The sequence below is a fragment of the Esox lucius genome, chromosome 16 (genome assembly GCF_011004845.1).
Source record: "Esox lucius isolate fEsoLuc1 chromosome 16, fEsoLuc1.pri, whole genome shotgun sequence".
NCBI lineage: Eukaryota > Metazoa > Chordata > Actinopteri > Esociformes > Esocidae > Esox > Esox lucius.
The window spans coordinates 27,739,891-27,754,069 of NC_047584.1; the positions used below are offsets into that span (position 1 = coordinate 27,739,891).

Consider the following 14,179-nt stretch of genomic DNA (forward strand, 5'->3'; position numbering starts at 1 on the left):
CTAACCACTTCAGCTCTTGTTTATGCCACATTAGCGCACGCGCCGTTCGTGGTAAGTAGTGGAACTCGCGCCGTTAACTTGGCAGTGGGTGGGAGAGGAGGTGTGGGGAGGAGGTGTGGGGAGGAGGGGGGTGTCAGTGGGAGGAGTAGGGGGACAGATCCAAGGCAGATGTTTCAAAAGCAGGGAGAAAGTAAACACCAGGAGTTTATAATGACATAGTGGGCCAGGAGGAGGAGAAGGGGGTGGTCAATGAACCAATAAGGGGACTGGATCTGTACACGGAACAGCAATGAGCAGAGATATGCTTTTGGCAGTGTGTTATTACTGAAGCATGAGGGTGTCTGATTGCAATGACGACCCGCTAAATGGTCACCAGCTCGGGGTGATGTCAAACCCATAATGGAAGAGAAAATGCATTTCTTAGATCTACAAGGATTTATAGTGGAGAAGGAGAACTGACCCTACTCCCCCAGCACAATAATATAGCAGCATAAGACCTTGGGGCTGAGACAGGAGGGTCCAGTGACACTGTGGCCCTATTTGGGGGAGGCCCCGGACAGGGCCCAACAAGCAGGAAATCAATCCACCCACATTGCCAAGCATCAACCAAAGGGACACCCACCAACTGCAACCACCCTGAATGAGGGCCGAGTATTGCCAGCAGAGTACAGCCCAATGGCACAAGTGCGCAACAGAGAGACAACAACAAGCCAGTGACTCCGCCCCCGAATAGCATTGGATGGAGGGCAGAAAGGAAGAACATACCAACTTTTTAGGATGCAAAGGCATTGTACGTGAGGGTCAGACCGCCAGCACAATCTCCTCCATCACTCTCCCTACGTCTCCTGTCTTGGCCGGATGAAGAGGGTAAATGTTATTGTTCTACTGTGTCATAGCAGCAGTGCCAAGGCTGTGAGAGGGTATCTCTCCATTGTTGGCACTTTGAGACGTTGTGCACGCTGACCCTTGTTCCCGCAGAGAAAACGCAAATAAAAAATTACCCCATTATCTCACAGGAATTTGCCCTTCAATTTTCCACGCCGGAATGTGAGAAATAATAAGCGCTGTATGTTGTAACCATGTATAACATCCTCGGGTCTCTACCAACCCCTCCTTCTCCACGAGTCTACTGGGTCTAGTTCTACTGGGTTCTACTGAGAAGGGTTCGATGGTTGCATTTTGAACACTCTCGCTGAGTTGCACGCTAGGTGTGGTCTGTTGTTATGACTGAATGTGTTTAAATGGCAAAAGTTTTTTTTCTAATTCTGTTTTCTTTCTTAGTATCTGTTGTTTCGCTCATTCCTGTTCATTATCAGCATATTTCTGCCATTCATTCTCATGAACCAAAGAGCTGTCAGTTGAGCCAAATCCACATCTTTTACCAATCAGGTTGATGGATTGGTTCAGGAACCAAACAGAAGAGCTGATTCTCCTCACAGATGTATTCCCATCGCTCTCTCTCTCTCTCTCTCTCTCTCTCTCTCTCTCTTTCTCTCTCTCTATTCATGTCCCTCTATCTCTGTCTTGGGTTTGTTTAATCAGCAGTGGACTCTTCACATTGTTCTGCTGTTGGTTCACAGGCCTCTGGATTGGCAGGGTTTGGACCACAGCTGTGCTAAACGAACGGCGGCTGTTTGTATTTAAACTGGAGACCTCACAAACATCAGCCATTCTCAGGGGCCATTCACTGTCACACGTTGTTCCGCGGAAACAGGTTGTTCCGCGTCGTTCCGCGGCTACTCCACGCGGTTGTAGGAGGGCGTCGACCGACCCCGTCAAAAACAACTGTAATCTCCCCTAGCTTGTTGACCCCTACCCCCCCCCCCCATAGAACACAATGCAGTGGGAACAAGGGGAACGGAGATGGACAGAGAAGCGGAGGCAGGCCTCTCTGACGGGAGGAATGGCAGGTTACAGGGAGAGATGACCGTGTGAGGGAAAGTTGTCAGGGAGAAAGTTGTGTTCCAGAGACGGTGATTTCATGGGTGTTTAGTGTCTGGGTGAGAAGTGATTTGGCAGGACAACCACCCCCCCCCCCCACCCCACCTACATCCCTGGCATGCTGGGAGGCTTTAACACACAGAGGGTGGATGTCAAAATAACACTCTGTTCTAGGCTCTGTCACACTCACATTTCATTCATAGTCAAAGTTGTTGTGGGTTGTAACCCGCAACCCCAGTACAATAATGCTGGCTAATAACACAAATCTGGTGTCCGTTACACTATAAAGTGAAGGCCTTCAACAGCTAGCTCACGGCAACTCGCAGACCATTTATGAGTGGCTCCCGAAATAATTCTAAAGGTGCTTACCTGTTTGACCACAAACTGTCAAAAATGAAACCTCTTGGCCACAGACCAAATACAACACGTACAACAGTGTAGCAAGCCAATCCTGGACAAAAGCCACAGTATTATGAATTAAGACATTCTCCGTCTAGAAAAATACATTTTTAGCAGATCATTGCGGTACTTTGTACTTGGTTCCTCTCATAACACATCCAAAATTGGAATGGAATATTACAGGAAAGAGAAATTATTTTAATTACTTCAATTGCACAGTTTTTCTGTGCTCCGCAATTTGACGGCGTCCGTTTCCAAGAGAAATATACATAATCAAAGAGAAAGAGAGACAGCGATTGTTCGGTTCCAGTTTGGAAAAGATTAGTCCCAGAAGAGCTCCTCGTCCCATCTTGGGAAATGCCAAGGGACACGACTGATGTGGAACAGGAAATGACAAGCACTCCAATTCTATTTGTTACAGTAAATGAATGACTGTGGACATGCATGCATGCGTGCCTATAAATGGCCTAATGTCCATGTTCCATGAAAACAAGAGCATGACCACTGTACTTCTGGAATTCCTTGCCCATCATTAACTTCCATGCCTACACTCTGCAAGGGTCAGAACTATGGAACAGTCCCGAATCCTGTGGCCTTTCTCCGTGAGGGAAGAGCTGAGAGCCCACTTGTTCTTTTTACAGTATGCCTGTGGTCTATGTGTGTTTGCGTGATCCAATGTCTGTGTCCTCGCAAAAATAGTGTAGCCTGAACAATGGGTCCCCATCAGGTTTTTGGCAGGTCCCCGCTAGAGAAAATGTGGGGCGAGGGTGTGCGCGCTTGCGATCATGCGTGCATGTGTGTGTGAAAGAGAGATGATCTTGGTGAACTCTCCATCAACGCCTTAATCTCCTTTTATACTCTATTCTCTCTGATGTCCATGTGATAGGCATCAGTGAGGAATGTCTGCCGGAGTAGGCAGCTAGATTCAGCCGCCAAACCATTTGTACAAAAACACACATGTACACAAAACCTCAATGTAACCTTCATTTACATTGACACATGACTACAAAATCCCTAGTTTTTTTGTGAGAATACTTGGGAATAGATTTACTAAATGAAGCTCATTTACCAGAATGTCTGACAAAAAGAAAATGTAAATCCCATAAAATGTGCTAACAGGCAGACTTTGCCTGCGCGCCGCCTGTTGCTGACCCCATGGCGTAGATCATAATCAACCTATCCTGGCTGATGGCTGTTTGATGGACCCATTGCCTCAGACGATAAGAGGGGGCCCTGACCAAAGCGAGGGCAGAATCAACAGCGAGGGCAAATGGACTGATTCACTGACAGGTTAGACTTCACCTCCACTGACCTTTGGGGAGAACACCAGCCGAACAACCGTGATGTCAGTCGGGCTGCAAGCGTGTCGGGCGAACGTGCTATCCTGAACCGCGTCCAAGTGTGTAAAACCCTGATCTTAGGGGCCATACACACCTCAGTGCTGCCTGTCAGTGGTGGACTACGCCCAGCGGAGCAGTGATGAGAAAGAACAGCGGCGTGTGGGTGAGAGAAGGGGGGAGGTGCTGGTGAGAGGGAAAGGGCTGGGCAGGGGCTGGGGAGAGGCTGGGCAGGGGCTGGGGCTTGTCTGTCCAAACCTGCTGCGATCACTAACGATTTGGGATGGAGTGCCGCTGTTTTTTTGTTTTTTTTCTCCTGTAGAGACAGTCTGTGTGAATCACCGGCTCTTGTCCTGGCCATTTGTGGGCATGATGCTGTAAATGACGTGAAATTAAACATTCCTTTGTAGAACGAGGATTTAGACAGGCAGCTAGCAGCTGTGTGTGTGTGTGGGTGGGTGCGTTTCTTGTGCCTTTTTTAGGGTGTATGTGTGAGGATGTGTTTCTCACAATAGCTGCCCATTTCCCAATAGTTAGATTTTCCAAGGGTGTTTTTGTTGTTGTTTTTTTATTCCCAAAACCTCCAAACGGTTTTCATGGCAACCAACAGAGAAACGTCTTTAGAGCTTTAATGATAATTTAAACGGTTTTCATGGCAACCAACAGAGAAACGTCTTTAGAGCTTCAATGATAATTTAAAAAGAAATGACCCAAGCCTGTGAAAAAACTGGTCAGGATTTGAAGGATGTCAAGAAGAATAACTGAACTCTTAAAGAAGAATGTAACTAATTAATAACATGATGTTTAATGCTTCTTCTTCCAAAAAGTATTTACATAGACCAAGAGAAACTGGCATACATGGTTCTTTAAATAGCCAGGCAAACATCAGATTGCTTTAGCTGATCAGTGGAAGTTATGTCAAATGGAAGTAATGTCAAAATCACCTGAAATCAACTCCATTTTGTCTGATGTTAGTTAAAGGGGATTTGGGGACAACCCTGTGAATCTGCCCTCATTATTCCAGACAGAGTGTTCTGCTGGTTGAATATATCAATAACAAATTGAAGAAATCATCATCTAAACACCACAAAACCAAATTGTCATGGGATCACATCGACTTTGTGTTTACATAGAGTTTAACCATAGTTCAGTCTATTTCGGGTTTTTGGAAGCTCCATCAAAAGTCATTTTGTCCCACTGTTTTCCCACCATCAAGTTTGTAAAATTATGAGATTCTCCTTTAACATGCCTGTTAAATCTTTACACATAATAGATTCCACAAAGCACTGTTAGTTTTGACATCTCTATGGTCATAGTGAGTCTGTTTCAGCTCATTTGTTGCCATCTCCTGAGCACAGCTGAGTTTTCTGAATGGATTTGTTGAGACATTTCTTTAGTAGGTTCATATCAATGTTATATGGAGTGTAGACTCTGTGTCATACTGCAGAACGTGTTGTTTGATTATTTTCCTTTCAGGATGTCCATCACAAGGTTACAAGGTGGGGGTCAATTCTAACTTTGTTAAAGAGAGGTACTACAGTATTGGAATTGTACAGTGATGTTTTTGCTTTTAGGTAACATTTAGAATTTGAGTCAACACTGCAAATTCAGTAAAGTAAATGGTGGCATTTCTATCTCAAACAGACAGGCCGTTAATGTTGAGTATGGTTATTCTTAGAACATGCATACCATTTAAAAGTCACGGCCAGACTTACATCTTAATCTTATTCCAGACACACACACAAACACACACACGTACACTGTCCCAGACACACAGTCTTTATAACTCCTAATTATTTTTATTTATATATCCCTCATGACACTGCTATGGTCAAATGAGTCTCTTCTCTCACTTTCCCATTTTCTTCTCCTCAAAGGAAGAGATGTTTGACCCGTTGATCCTGCACCCAGCTGTGCCCCAGCTTTAAGAGCCTTGTAAAGGGCCTTGTTGTTACATTTAGAGATGATGGCTGCGTTTTAGGGACAAGAGGTGCATTGTGTGTGACGGATAGAGGAACATCTCTCAGAAGTAGTGCACACACATATACATGTACACATGAAAGCACACACACACCAGTGTAGTGTGGTGTTGTCCTTTTGGGGACCACCTAGTTTGAGTGATGTTCAACCTAGCTATTTTAAGATGAATGCACTAAATGCAATATACTCTGTTAAAAAATGTAACCCCAAACTTAACAACAACTTTTAATTTAACTTAAATCCTAATCTTAATCCTAAACCTAGCCCTAACTCCAAAATCTAACTCCTATCTTTAACTCTAACTGTAACTATAATGCAGTACCTCAAAAAAAGTGAGTACACCTCTCCCATTTTTGTAAATATTTGATTATCTTTTCATGTGACAACACTGAAGAAATGACACTTTGCTACAATATAAAGTAGTGAGTGTACAGCTTGTATAACAGTGTAAATTTGCTGTCCCCTCCAAATAACTCAACACACAGCCATTCATGTCTAAACCGCTGGCAACCAAAGTGAGTACACCCCTAAGTGAAAATGTCCAAATTGGGCCCAATTAGCCATTTTCCTTCCCCAGTGTCATGTGACTCATTAGTGTTACAAGGTCTCAGGTGTGAATGCCGAGCAGGTGTGTAAAATTTGGTGTCATCGCTCTCACTCTCACTCATACTGGTCACTGGATGTTCAACATGGCACCTCATGGCAAATAACTCTATGAGGATCTGAAAAAAATAATTGTTGCTCTACATAAAGATGGCCTAGGCTATAAGATGTTTGCCAAGACCCTGAAACTGAGCTGCAGCACGGTTGCCAAGACCATACAGCGTTTTGACAGGACAGGTTCCACTCAGAACAGGCCTCGCCATGGTCGACCAAAAGACGTTGAGTGCACATGCTCAGCGTCATATCCAGAGGTTGTCTTTGGGAAATCGACCTATGAGTGCTGCCAGCATTGCTGCAGAGGTTGAAGGGGTGGGGGGGTCAGCCTGTCAGTGCTCAGACCATACGCCGCATACTGCATCAAATTGGTCTGCATGGCTGTCGTCCCAGAAGGAAGCCTCTTCTAAAGATGATGCACAAGAAAGCCTGCAAACAGTTTGCTGAAGGACATGGATTACTGGAACCATGTCCTGTGGTCTGATGAGACGAAGATTAACATATTTGGTTCAGATGGTGTCAAGCGTGTGTGTTGGAAACCAGGTGAGAAGTACAAAGACAAGTGTGTCTTGCCTACAGTCATGCATGGTGGTGGGAGTGTCATGGTCTTGGGCTGAATGAGTGCTGCCGGCACTGGGGAGCTACAGTTCATTGAGGGAACCATGAATGCCAACATGTACTGTGACATACTGAAGCAGAGCATGATCCCCTCCCTTCGGAAACTGGGCCGCAGGGCAGTATTCCAACGTGATAACGACCCCAAACACACCTCCAAGACATCCACTGCCTTGCTAAAGAAGCTGAGGGTAAAGGTGATGGACTGGCCAAGCATGTTTCCAGACCTAAACCCTACTGAGCATTTGTGGGGCATCCTCAAACGGAAGGTGGAGGAGCACAAGTTCTCTAACATCCACCAGCTCTGTGATGCTGTCATAGAGGAGTAGAAGAGGACTCCAGTGGCAACCTATGAAGCTCTGGTGAACTCCATGCCCAAGAGGGTAAAGGCAGTGCAGGAAAATGATGGTGGCCACACAAAATATTGACAATTTGAGCCCAATTTGGACATTTTCACCTAGGGGTGTACTCACTTTAGAAATGAATGGCTGTGTGTTGTGTTATTTTGAAGGGACAGCAAATTTACACTGTCATACAAGCTGTGCACTCACTACTTTACATTGTACATTGTCATTTCTTCAGTGTTGTCACATGAACAGATATAATCAAATATTAACAACAATGTGAGGGGTGTACTCACTTTTTTGAGATACTGTAACTTTAACTCCAGTTGCAAGTTTTACCCTAAAACCATAGTACACAAAAATACTTTTTTGTCACGGTGACCGGAGAAATGTCCCTGCAGGGTCACATTGTCCTTTTACACCCTCCTTGCTGGGGGTTTCGGTACACAAGCATATAACCTGTACAAACACATGCCGACTATTAGCTTTAGACAAATAGTCCGTTTTGAATAATGTCTACGGTTAGTTTATACTTGCCTCCTGTGGACGGGACTGTATGCTTCAGTAGACCTGAGGGATTTTTAAAGAACAAACAACTTGACTGGTACGAGTGGAGTAAAGGGCTCGTGTATCAGGGAGGGGCTTATAGTGGCGGTAAAGGTCAACTCTGAGGAGGTCCAACGCGAAGTGCTTGTCCTCCCAGACGGAAACCGTTCCGGGAAACAATGTGATGGGTTTAATTGATTTCCCAGACATCCACATTCCCATATAGACTGTGCGGTACAGATGCCGTCTCAGCCCTTCCTCTCTGGGTCTTTTTCATGCTTACATTTCAGTCACGTTACAGACCTACAGTAGTGACTGCATCCATTTTCATACTGGTCCCCTCTGGGAATCAACCCCATATGCATTGCAAGCGTTGTGCTTTTACCAAACTAATAATATATACAAAGTCTGAGGTGTCGTAGTGTGAGGTCATGATGATGGGGTTCCCTGTACCCCGCTATGTCACTTTGCCACTTATGTGAGAGCTTCTGTCACTGAATCTTCTATTTTATCCAAACGTCTTATATATTTTTTCATATCACCATATTGTTCTCCTGTCCGCTGCTTTGCCTCTCAGCCCCCCCAGGCCAGTACTCTGTGTAATCTCAGAGACACTTTCCCAGGGACTTGAATGACCTTTGTGTCCCAAAGCTGAACAGGAAGAGGGGGATACCCACCCCCTCTCTCTCTCTCTCTCTTTCTTCTCTCTCTCTCCCATGACATCACATCTCCCCTGTCAATACCTATTGTTAACTGTCCTTCCGGTTTTCCCCAGGACACTCATTACACACATTCAACACACACACACACACACACACACACAGCACAGGTCAAGGTGTGGACCACATTACTTGCTATTCCACTGGTTATTATCTTCGCGTGTCTGAAATGTGAAATGTCGTTCTTGCTGTGTCGACGGGGCAGTAGAATGACTGCCAGGTTCAGGCTGGGTCTTTGGGGTCTCCTGCAAAATGTGACCAGAATTGTGTGTCGCTACGACAACCCCATGTGTTCCCCATAAATACCAGAATTGGAGATTCTTGGAGTCCAGGCCCGGGCTATTAGAACCACCCACGGGCAGGATTGGAAACAGTGGGTCACCCTGTTACTCCTGCCGAATTAAACCGTGGGGAGAGAAGCTGAGCAGGGGCCTGGAAGAGGTGTTCGGTGTGTGTGGGTGTGTGGGCAGCTGCAGGCATCTGTGTCAATGTTTGGCACCAAATCTCCCCATTGCACCAAGTGAAGATTAGCACTCATCCCCCAGTCTCGCTGCCTTAGTGTAAGTCCCAGAGTCCAATCTACTGCCCACGCTTGGACGTCTGCCCCGAGCAGTTGGTGTGTCCGGTGTTCAGCCCAGGAATGCCCTTCACAGCTGGGGAGAGAGCAGGGAGGCTCTACCCTGGCGTGGGAACATGACCGTTTCCAGATTTGTGACGTTCAACGCGTACGCTGTGGAAATGCCAGCTGGCAGCGGAGAAGCAGAGGCTCTTCAGAATGGTGAATCATAGAAGCATGCGTGGCTGGATTGGCCGTTGGCCATGTCAGTCATCTGAAAATCATGACTGATCCCACCTTATGGTCCCTGTCAGCCTCCAATCATTATAGATGCAGTATTCCAGTTCTCAATGGATGTTGTCGTCATTGAAAACTTTCAGTATGTCATGAATATGCCCCTCATGTATTTGTTTGTGCTATTTTGAATTGATTTGAATGATAGGCCCCTGGAGGAGCTCAGAGTAAAGCCGCTGCTCCTCCACATCGAGAGGGGTCAGCTGAGGTGGCTTGGGCATCTGTTTCGGATGCCTCCGGAACGCCTTCCTGGGAAGGTGTTCCGGTCCCGTCCCACCGGGAGGAGACCCCGGGGAAGACCTAGGACATGCTGGAGGGACTATGTCTCCCGGCTGGCCTGGGAACGCCTCGGTGTCCCCTCCGGAAGAGCTGGAGGAAGTGTCTGGGGAGAGGGAAGTCTGGGCATCTCTGCTTAGACTGCTGCCCCCGCGACCCGGCCCCGGATAAGCGGAAGAAGATGGATGGATGGATGGATACGCCCCTGGACATTTCTGAAGTGCCACTGTGTCTTCTTGGCCTCGGATTTAAACTCCCAATTTGAGAGCTTGAGGCATTGCATTTGACATGGAAACTGACTGATTTAAAGCCACACGTCGTAAATGTGGAACTTGCTTCGATACTCTGATTAGTTAGAGATTGGTTTATTCTACTCTGTGCAACATCCCTTACTTTGACTTTGTGTGAACTAGTGCAGTGGAAAGGGACCCAGACTGAAACACACAGAGAACAATGCAGCTGGAGAGGTTTGAGTCATCAGGCGACAGATATTCCCAGAATAATAGGCATTATAAAGCAGCGTAAGCTACATAAACAGTTGTTTAGGGCCTCCATAACTGTCATTTCAGACTTCTGAATCCTCCCGTGGTCATTTAAATATGTAACTCTATTCTCACTGGCAGTAGCGTCAGTGAGAATAGATGGTGTACTAAGCATATAGGGCCCCAACATGTGGAGGGGCCCTCAAATGTTTGAATCCTGAATAAAGAGGGGAGGGGCCCTCAGAGACCGCCGATGTACAGGGCCCAGACTTTTGTGGGATGTGTTAGAAGGATGTGAGCTGGAAAGAGCCCAAAAACACCAATTATTAGTGTGACAATGGCTTTTAGAGGCGTGTGAATTCCCTTACACACACACACACACACACACACACTGCAGCTGAGTCCTGTTCTCCCTCTCACTCACACGTCTCTGGGCCTCAGACTGCAGATGTGTCGTTCCAGCAGTGTGAGGTAATAACACAGGTGTCAAGCCCCCCCAAAGACCTCTGGGAGAGTGGAGTGCACATCCCTGCTGTTCTCAGCCTGAGAAACCCCAGGGCTTTAGCACACACAACACACACACAGTGTGTTACTGTGGTTATGGAACCAGAAGCCCTCTGGATAGCAACCCCTGGAATATGAAGACCAGTAAGGACATGTATTCTGTCCTTTTTTTAAACTGTATTTTAGGTTTGGGGTTAAGGTTAGGGTTAGATTTTTAGGATAGTTTACTTGTTAGGGAAAACATATTTTGTGGGAAAGAGTTCCCACAAGTAAAACAACCATCTGTGTTTGTGCGTGTGTTTGTGTTTGTGTGTGTGTGTGTGTGTGTCAGATGATGCCTAATGTTCATTGGAAAGAGTTCCCCACATGGAGAAAGACCTTAGTCATTGGAATCATGGGCGTGTCCTTCCTTATGCCTCCCTCCCCATCCCTCCCCATCCCTCCCCATCCCTCCCCATCCCTCCCCATCCCTCCCCACACCTCCCCATCCCTCCCCATCCCTCCCCACACCTCCCCATCCCTCTCCATCCCTCCACATCCCTCCCCATCCCTCCCCATCCCTCCCCACACCTCCCCATCCCTCTCCATCCCTCCACATCCCTCCCCATCCCTCCCCACACCTCCCCATTCCTCCCCACACCTCCCCATCCCTCCCCATCCCTCTACATCCCACCCCATCCCTCCCCACCCCTCCCCTCCCCATCCCTCCCCACCCCTCCCCATCCCTCCCCACCCCTCCCCATCCCTTTCTCCATCCCTCCCCATCCCTGCCCATCCCTCCCCATCCCTTTCTCCATCTCTCTCCACCCCTCCCCATTCCTCCCCACACCTCCCCATCCCTCCCCATCCCTCTACATCCCACCCCTCCCCATCCCTCCCCATCCCTCTACATCCCACCCCTCCCCACCCCTCCCCATCCCTCCCCACCCCTCCCCATCCCTCCCCATCCCTTTCTCCATCTCTCTCCACCCCTCCCCATCTCTCTCCACCCCTCTCATGCTGTGCTGTATCATAACACGTGTGCCCTTATTGGCTGTAGATGTGTGGACAATGTGTCTTTAGACTCTGAGTTTAAACACATGAAGTCTAATATAAACTGGCCTTGTCACCTGACAGACAGACAGACATCCCTGTGATGACAAAGAGACGCCCCCTACCTCCTGGACAACCAGAGAGAGTGGCAACAAATTACCTCTCATTTATCATCCTTTCATCCCCCTCTCATCCATGGGGCATCTCTCTCTGATCCCCGTATCATCCTGGGGGGAGAGACATGAGTCGGCGGGTCCTGGCGGGAAGCAGAGGGTGACCAGGGTGTTGGCGCAGAAGATTCCTCCCTGTTCTCCCCTCTGTCCCACTGAAAGCATTTATATGGGAGTCATTTAGCAGACGCTGCTATCCAACCAATGTCAGCGGTAGAAAGGTAGGAAAAGTGTTCACATGTTTGTCCATGCTTCTGTGATCCCTTCGCACGCGTTGTCCTGGGAGGGTTTCCAGAACAAGGTAATGTATCCATGAGGAGAGGGCTGATCAGCTGACCTCTCACTGGCCCAGATCGCTGAGATCCAAACACACTCTTGTCTAAACATCACCCCCTCAGACGTTTATTTATCCTCCCGCAGGCCAGTCAGTTTGAGGTCCTCCCCTTCCCCTCTCCTCACCCCCTCAGGGGGACACCGAGACTCTTCCTACCCCCGGGTACCGCGGCGAAGGGCGACGGGAGAGACGGATGTTGATTTCCGGGGAGTGTGTCCAAGAGAAACACGGAGGCCGGGACAGAGCGCAGAGGTGCCGAACTGGCCCCAGAGCCTCCGTCAATCTGAGGGCAGGGCTGTGGGAGGGTTAGGGGGAGAGAACTGGGGACCCTGGTTCGTACTAAATACTTCCTTCCTCCCACTTAGGATCTATGGCCTGAGAAGGTTGGAAGGATAGGATGAAAACCAGAAGGGGTCGGGCCCTCCAGGTCTGAGTCAGTCCCTTATTAGAAGGATAGGATGAAAACCAGAAGGGGTCGGGCCCTCCAGGTCTGAGTCAGTCCCTTATTAGAAGGATAGGGTGAAAACCAGAAGGGGTCGGGCCCTCCAGGTCTGGAGTTGAATATTCACACGCTGGATCCTCAGGTGATCTCTAGCACGGTCACACGCTAGATCTTCCTCGCTACGTGAAACACACGATAAAATGTCAGCAACATCGATGACATTGTCCTCACTTTCCTAATGCTCCAAACTGGAGGGGAAGAGTCCCTTCGTTGGCTCTGTTAAGTTGAATTTGGATATGGGAATCAATTTCACATAGATTTTCAGTGGCCGTCTTTAATTATGGGCTGTATGTAGTGATGACATCCGGGATTCCTTCCTGTCCAGATGACCCCATGACCTTCTTAGGAGCTACAGTAGATAGTTCTATAGGAGGGAGCACAGGATGGGACTTTTAGTAACATTATAAATGATGACAGCGTCTGATCCGCAACAAAAGTAGTTAACGGCTGGAAAGAATGGCTTGTAAGTGTGGGCGTGGGGGTATGTGCTGAAAGCTGTGTGTGGGAGAACGCCTAATATCAGTTTAGTTGTTGAAGAGAGGGAGCTTTTCCCAAGGCCCGGGGACATTTTATAGCCTGGATCAGTCACAGACTAAATATGCCAAAGCTCTTTTGGGAGAGAGGCTGTCCCACCAGACAAACAGCTAATATCTGGCCTAGGGAAGAGGTGGGAGCAGGACTGTATAAAAACTGAAACCCTGTCAGACCTTCTCCTACTTCATTTTCCCTGACGACTCTTTGCTCTCCCTAGTCCTGTTGCTGATTGAGATTCTGTCTAAAGATTTCTGCTGACCGCAGACCACCTGTTTGACCTGCGAGTCTTTCACATTTCCATTTTAGTCATTTGGCACTTTTATCGAGGGCGTTTTACTGTAGGGCACACTTATTTTCACTCATGGTCATATGAATGTTTACATTCCTTGATGAATGATGTGTACTTAGCCATTGCTAGCTAAAAATACATGGCAGCAGTAGGGGTATGTGAGAATATAAAAAAATAAATCTCCAACAAGTCTCAAATCAACTCCATATTTGGTTGGATATCACTAAGAGGTGATTTGGCCAATAAAAAAGTGAACACGCCCCCATTAATTTAATGAACGTCATCTAGTGGTAGTAAAGCTAGCTGATCTCTGTAATGGTTTAATGAAAACCAAACCATAAATTACAGTTTCCCTTAGCCCGTGTGATCTGACTTTAATAATGTCCCGAGGACAACAGAAACAGGTGTTGGGCAAGTAAATCTCTCCGACTGCTCTGTTGCAGGCTACCACTGCAGGAAAAAAATGAAGATTAAAGTAATGAGTTACATTGCAGAGTTATATTTTAAAGCTTTGTAATGAACACCATAGCTAATTTTAACCTGTGACATATCCTAGGTCATCGTTGGTGCATGGGTTGTTGTTTATTTTGTGCTTTGATGGTGATATTCCCACTTGACCTCCTCTTTCCGCTTTTTTACAAAGTGAAATATTAGAAGGACACCAGGTT

At 47.3% G+C, this 14,179-nt stretch overlaps 1 protein-coding gene across 2 annotated transcripts in view; it reads left to right on the forward strand.

The window, feature by feature from the left end:
- The window catches only part of col4a2 (collagen, type IV, alpha 2), a 65,067-nt gene that overhangs the window by 22,134 nt on the left and 28,754 nt on the right, over positions 1-14,179 (forward strand). The gene's annotated exons all lie outside the window — the stretch shown is intronic.